The sequence below is a fragment of the Cebus imitator genome, unplaced genomic scaffold, assembly GCF_001604975.1.
Source record: "Cebus imitator isolate Cc_AM_T3 unplaced genomic scaffold, Cebus_imitator-1.0 Scaffold618, whole genome shotgun sequence".
NCBI lineage: Eukaryota > Metazoa > Chordata > Mammalia > Primates > Cebidae > Cebus > Cebus imitator.
In genome coordinates this window covers 183,333-191,181 of record NW_016107933.1, presented here as the reverse complement: position 1 = coordinate 191,181, position 7,849 = coordinate 183,333, and the positions used below count along the sequence as shown (strand labels likewise).

Here is a 7,849-nt window from a genome sequence, read left to right as displayed (position 1 = left end):
AAAAAAAAAAAAAAAAAAAGAACGCCAAACACTATGTAAGAAAACACAGTAAAGAAGAAAAGAAGGCAGATTTGGTAGAACACATCTAACTTTTTTCCCTCCCAGTATGTATTTATGTAGTTCAGGACACACCACCAAACTATGGCACCTCACCATTTGAGAAAATAGCAGAAACAAGGACTTTTTCACACATCTCCCACAAAACAGGTTGTACCTAGGAAGAATTTCCTGACCTTCCCCTGAAGCAGGTCATAAGATTCTCCTGTGAGATTTGCCCTCCCTCTACCTGGAAGAAAGTAGCATCTTTACTGCCGAAGACACAGTCACAGAAAAAACTCTGAACAAACAGGTCTTGTTAAGTTCCCCCTACTGTATTACCATTAGATGATATCCTTTGTCCATTTATATTTCTCCATGACTCTTCACCATATTTAGTACAAAAATACCCAACTGTAACTGTTTCTTTGGGACTTCTTTATGTAGGCTCCTGTGTCACATAAACTTCTATTAAAGAAACTTGTATGTTTTTCTCTTGTTTTTGAAACTTGAACAATTTTGGTATTATGTTATGAAACTCTGATTCTTAATTGACCAGGTGGACTAGAAGTTCAGGTTCCCCACTTGCCATCTCTAGACACCACAGGGTATAAGGGTCTCCATTTTACTTGTGTGGGTGAATTTTCTGGTAGCTCACTAGGCCTACACTGATACACCTATGGCTGAGAGCTGTGTGCCTTGTTCCTGCTCCCTATTTACCTTCCAACAACATTGTGGGGTTGGAATGTGGTCTGATTACCGCTGAGCAGTGGGAAATGGTCTTACTCTGCACTAGGCCTCCACTTACACCAACCTAGCAGAAATGGGGAAGGATGCTTTCTTCCTACTGTGTTGGGGAAGATCTTTCTGTACATGGTCCCCACTATTATTGCTGGGATAGGGTAGGTGCTCATTACCAGCCAGTGTGGATGAATAACCTAACTTTTGGCATTCTCTGACCCCACCCAGCAGGGTTTTATGAACCTTCTTTACATCCTTTTAAGGGTATAAGTCTAGACTCCCCACTTGGCTTTGTGGATGTGCATAGTCATAGGACCAGCTTTATCTGGCTGTGTGACTTAAAGTAGAGTGGCCATCTCAAGTTTTCTGTCTTGCTAGATTGCCCAATTGCTGGTCCTTTGGGTAGACACATTAGGCTTTTCTTAGGGCTTCCTTTTATGGTGGGTCTCTGTTGGTGTTTCTGGGTTTCCATCTTCTTCAGCTCCAAGTCTGGGATATATGAGGCAAAAAGAATCACCACAGGTCAGGCATGGTGGCTCATATCTGCATCCCAGCACTTTGGAAGGCCAAGGTGGAAGGATCACCTGAGCCCAGTAGTTTGAGCCTGGGAAACATAGGGAGAGCCATCCCTACAAAAAAATAAATAAATAAAAATAAAAATAGCCAGGCATGGGGATGCATGTACAGGACTGTGGTCCCAGCTATTTTGGAGGCTGGAATGGGAGGATCAGTTGGGCCTTGGAGGTCAAGACTGCAGTGAGGCATGACTGCATTCCAGCCTGGGAAAGAGAACAAGACCCTGTCTTGAAGAAAAAAAAAAAAAAAAATCAATCACTAGAGTCTTATGTTTGTTTATAATATACAAGGTTTCAGATGTATGGGATAAATAAGGAAAGGTACAACCGTCTATTCCATCTTCCTGGAACAATCTGGTTTTTAGGTTGATTTTAATTCGTAATGCACAACTGATTTATTGAACAATATATACCAATATTTTATTGAACAATATGTACCAACAAGAAAATAGTAAAATTTATTTATAGTTCTTTTTATCCTGAGGTCAACTCACCTTGAAATCTCTAAACAAAAATTCATATGATGAACATTTAAAATTTTGAGTTGATCTATACCATATACCACTAAGAACCATAAAGCAGGATATTAAATAATACTGTGGAATTTCTAGAGTTGAAAAGGCTAGAAACTATGTAACCTGAAGCAGAATGGGGGCTGGAAAACATACAGATTTCCTGACTGTTCAGTGACCTCACAGAAAGTTGTATCTGAAAATAAGGCTGGGTGTGGTAGTTCACGCCTGTAATCCCAGCACTTTGGCAGGCTGAGGCGGGCAGATCACCTGAGGTCAGAAGTTTGAGACCAGCTTGACCAATACAGAGAAACCCTGTATCTACTAAAATACAGAATTAGCCAGATGTGGTGGCAGGTGCCTATAATCACAACTCTCAGGAGGCTGAGGCAGGAGAATGGCTTGAACCCAGGAGGTGGAAGTTGCAGTGAGCCAAGATCATGCCACTGCACTCCAGCCTGGGTGACAGAGCAAGACTCTATCTCAAAAAAAAAAACAAGTTATATCTGAAAATAAAAAATTTTTCATTTTTTTATAGATCTTAGAAATTATATTACTGAAATAACTGACTTTACAGTCTGGGACAGACTGAACTATGATACTAAATATCTTCTGACTTTGAAAGACTAATTGTACCTTAATTTTGAAAAATATAACTATGTCAGCTTTAATGAAAAATTTTGGCCAGATGTGGTGGCTCATTCCTGTAATCCCAGCACTTCGGGAGCCCGAGGTGGGTGGGTCACAAGATCAAGAGATCAAGATGATCCTAGCTAACAAAGTGAAACGCTGTCTCTACTAAAAATACAAAAATTAGCTGGGCCACGTGGTGGCACCCGCCTGTAGTCCCAGCTACTCGGGAGGCTGAGGCAGGAGAATCGCTTGAACCCGGGAGGCAGAGGTTGCAGTGAGCCAAGACTGCACCACTGCAATCTAGCCTGGCAACAGAGCAAGACTCCATCTGAAAAAAATAATAATAAATAAAAAAAGAATTTTACCATCTGTAGTATTTGGCAAAATACCAGAACAGTTTCAGACACTAAGAACAGAAATAACCTTTTTAGTTCTAAGAATTCTTCTCACAGACTCACCCAAAGTCCTACTCTCAAGAATCAGTCCTTCAGTTTCTCAAGCCAAAAATGATCGAGTTATCACCTCTATCAGATAATTCTTCCTAAAATTGTCTTCAAATTGGTCATTTGCACCTCAGAAATATACAGTGAATTAATATGTCCAGCATCATATCCAAACTCCTATAGTCCTAGACACCATTCAAAGTCTTTGACTGCAGCTTTCATTTCAAATATTTTTATTTTACCCTACCAGGAGCCCTCTACACCAGCAAGGCCAGTCTCTCTACAGATGCTAAATTTACTCTTCCTCTGAGCCTTTTGCTCCTCCATAACTCTTGGCCTTGCCTTCCAAGACTCCTTTATTTCCAGGTATTATTACATCTATCCTTAAGAGTTGGATAATTTCTTTTTGCTCTACGTTCTTAGAATACAATGTCAGGTACTTCATCAGGCTTCTATTTACTAAGGAAGAAATCTCATCATATACATACATACATATATATATATATATATATATACACACACACATATACACACATTTATGACATATCGTGACCAAGCAGAATTTCAGGAATGAAACACTAGGTAACACCAAAATTCAGACAATTTAATTATCTATTAAAAGAATGAAGAGAAAAACAAAATGACCATTTCAACCAATGCAGAAAATGGATATGACAAAATACTACTTCCTTTTGTGATGAAAACTCACATTACACTAGGAATATGAGGGAATGTCCTTATTCTGATAACAGGGATCCACAAACAATTTTTTTGGCGGTGGGGTTGAGTGGGGACAGAATCTGGCTCCCAAGCTGGAGTGCAGTGGTGGGATCACAGCTCACTGCAGCCTTAACCTCCTGAGCTCAAGCAATTCTCTTACCTCAGCCTCTGAAGTAGCTGGGACTACAGATATGCACCACTATGCCTGGCTAATTTTGTTTCTGTTGTTGTTGCACAAGCTGGTCTCGAACTCCTGGGCTCAAGCAATTCTCTTGCTTTGGCCTCCCAAAGTGCTAGGATGACAGGTGTGAGGCCACCATGCCCAGCCTGCGAAGAAATTAAAGCTAACATAATATTAAATAAAGAAATACTTATCATTTCTATTCAACACTGTACTGGCCTGTACTATATAGTGCTAGAATGTAAGAAAAATAAAATGTATTATGATTGGAAAAGAGAAACAGAATGGAAATTATTTAGATGATTGTGTATGCAGAATGTTCAAAAGAATCTACAAATGAGCTATTCGAAATCAGATAATTTAATTAGGCTGCTGGACACAAAGTCAACATACAAAAACCAACTGTACTAATATACCAGCAACAAACAGGAATGAAGTTTTAAAATACAATTTGCAATAATAGAGTCATGCCTGTATATCTGCAATAATACACGTTATGCCACCTTGCCACTGCACAAGCTTTTCCCCAATTTGGAATGCTTTTCCATCTACCTCCACATGCCTGCTGAACTCTGACATTTATTTCCAGTCTCTTCAAATTTACCACTTTTTAAAAAATATTTTCTCTCCCTCCCTGAGTACTTTTCAAACTTTAATTCACCAGCAAATTTTTCCTTATAATTACAAAAAATAGTAACTATCAAATATATAAAAGTGATAAACATGGAGCTTTCTTATTGAAACAAGGGTAGGAAATAAACTCAGAGCCTTGACTTCCCAAAAAATCTCCAGGGAAAGATTGAAACTCATTAATTTGATTATTAACATTATTACTGGAGAGGCAGTCTGGTTCTGCTGCCCAGGCCGTAGTATAGTGGTGCGATCTCGGTTTACTGCAACCTCTGCCTCCTGGGTTCAAGCGATTCTCGTGTCTCAGCCTCCCTAGTAGCTGGGACTACAGGTGTGCACCACCATGCCCAGCTAATTTTTTGTATTTCAGTAGAGAAGGGGTTTCACTGTGTTGCTCAGGCTGGTCTTGAACTCCTGAGCTCAGGCAATCTACCTCGGCCTCCCCAAGTGCTAGGATTACAGGCGTAAGCGACCACGTCCAGCCAGATTATTAAGCACCCAAATATCCAAATTGCTATTCTTAGCAACAACTTAAAAGATGGAAGTCTTTCTCCTACCTTACAGAAAATGAGTCAGCAGGCAGAAATTCCTTCCCCTCCAAATCAAACAAACTTACCTGTATTCCCATCTTTATGTGGGCTTTTCCCCCACCTGAAGTTAGTTTAATTCCTCCACCTGTGCTATGACTCAAACGTCTTTCAGAAAATTTGTTCCTCCCAGCGATGTCATCTTTAATCCACTCTCAACATGTGTGTATATTAAAACATTAAAATAGAAATGCTCCCTAAGTCATTCTTCCCTTCAATTACACTTGAAATACTGTAAGAGCCTACTTGTGCACTCTACTTCAGTGAAATTTCTCTTGCCAAAGTCTGCAGTATCTTATTTATCAATTTACCCTTATGACTTGATTTATAGCACCTGACACTACTGCCATCTGAGATTCATTTATCCCTTGGGATCAGTGACATCACTCTTCTGCCTTTTCTCCTACATAAAGGGCCATTCCTTTTCATCTTTGCACAACTGCTTCATTAACTTCTTGTATACTGACGTTTTCCTGGGCTGTATCCATGATCCCTTTCTTATTCTAATCTATACATTCTCATGGCCAATTTATATGTGCCATGCTTTTCGCTACTAACTATATCTTAATTACTCCTAAGCCATCCAGTTTACACTGCCCTTTTAGATTTGGATGACTAATTTTTTTTTTTTTTTTTGAGACAGTCTTGCTGTCATCCAGGCTGAAGTGCAGTGGCATGATCTCGGCTTACTGCAACCTCTGCCGCCCAGCTTCAAGCAATTCTGTCTCAGCCTCCTGAGTAGTTGGGACTACATGCACCCACGCCTGGCTAATTTTTGTATTTTTAGTAAAGACAGGGTTTCACCATATTGATGAGGCTGGTCTCGAACTCCTGACCTCAGATGACCCACCCGCCTTGGCCTCCCAAAGTGCTGGGATTACAGGCATAAGCCACCGTGCCTGGCCTCGATGACTAATTTGACATGTATAAAAATCAAACTGTTTACCCCTACATTGCCTACAAGGCATATCACACCACCATCCATCAAGGTAACTAAGAAACCTAGCAGTTAATCTACCCTGTGTGTCAATCACTTTCCCCAATTATTTGACTGCAAAAACTATGCCCTATCTATTCTTACTACGTTAGTATTTGCAACATGTTTTTCACTGACTACCCTTGCTTGAGCTTAGAGCCTCCTTCAACAATCATTGGAGGTTGAATTCTAGGCTTCAGTCTGTCTGTTCAGCTGTCTTCAATCTCCTAACTTCATCCTCTATACATTGATACAATAGTTTCCATTACTTAAAATCGTTACTTGGTACCCTAAATTTCAGAATAAAAGTCAAATTCCTTAGTTTGGCAAGTAAGACCTTTTGTTACCTAAGCGTATCTTTTTTCATTACTTTCTATAGATTCTCCACAAATATAACATGCTGTCACCCACCCACCTACACCTTTGTCTACGTGGTTCCCTCTATTTAGAATCTCACTTTATGAAGAATATCTATTATTCTTTCAAAGCTGGGCTCAGGAATTGTGGTCTCTGGGATACTATTGCTGGTCTCTCCTGGGTTAGTCTCCCTTCCTTATTTCTGCATCCCAAGCACATCTCTCCATTTGTATTCTGCAACACAGTATCATAGCTTACCTATTTATCTGTGAAAACCTCTTTAACACATTATAATTTGTTTACTCCTTTTAATCTCTTCTCCACCCAAACAATTCATGACTTCTTTAAGGTAAGTTCTGTTTCTTTCGTCTATGCAATTTCTAGAGCTCAGGATAGTATCTGGCGCAAACTCAGGCTTAAACATACATACTGAGTAAACCAGTTTTAAAATTTACAATTATTTTTAAAAAATTTCCTTTGCGGTCTGAAACTTTTAAAAACTAGAAAACTCCATAAGGAACACAATCTTTTATTTCATAAACTGGTAACTTTTGAAGACTGTCACAGGTGATAGGCTCTTTAAACAGGTAGGATTTCATCTGCAGCCAACTAAAAAATATTAATAGCTTTAGCCTTGAAGTGATTGTCTAAACAAACAAAATGCTTCAATCTAAATCATCTAACATTATTGTTCAGAGCATAGCAAGTATGGTTTCATAATAAATATGACCTCAAGACAATAAAGAAAAATTTCTGAAAACTAAACTAGGAAATGTGTAAAAAATATGGGAGGCTATTTAGATGTTTGGAAATAAATAGAACAACAACAGTTTCTCTTTTTTAATAAAAGCCATGCACAAAGTTTGACACTAGGTCAGGAAAAGGTAAATTCCAGACACTGAGAGGTAGTTCAGTTAGTTTTTATCTCTTATTTGGTCCTTTGCTCTAATATTGCATATATATATACACATACACATCCACACGCAATATTCCAAAAATGTTTATGAATTATTGCAGTATTTGCAATAGTTGCACCTAGTGGCTATGAAATATTTTACAGTATTATTTTTCCCCAGGGGAAAGCATGAATGCAGTCCCCCACTATCACAGATTATGCAGTTGGGTTTCCCACATTTGGGGAAATCACAGGGGTCAACACATCTCGAGTACAATGGATAAGCCTTGCTCTGAAAAACCACCTTTGTGATCATGTTATCTCCTCTGCCAGGTAAGCATATGTTGCATGCATGTGTGTGTGTGTGTAATTTTTTTTCTTTTTTTTTTTTGAGACAGAGTTTTGCTCTGTTGCCCAAGCTGGAGTGCAGTGGCACAATCACAGCTCACTGAAACCTCTGCCTCCTGGGTTCAAGCGATTCTGTCTCAGCCCCCTGAGTAGCTGAGATTACAGGCATGTGCCACCACACCCAGCTAATTTTTGTATTTTTAATGGAGATGGGG

The 7,849-nt window shown here is 39.3% G+C and overlaps 1 non-coding gene across 1 annotated transcript; it reads right to left on the bottom strand.

Annotated features, from left to right (window-relative positions):
• Positions 1 to 7,464: 7,464 nt before the first annotated feature.
• On the bottom strand, positions 7,465 to 7,627 carry LOC119469283. Its single transcript, XR_005198089.1, has one exon. It is a non-coding gene; the product is annotated as a U1 spliceosomal RNA (small nuclear RNA).
• Between the last annotated feature and the right edge of the window lie 222 nt (positions 7,628 to 7,849).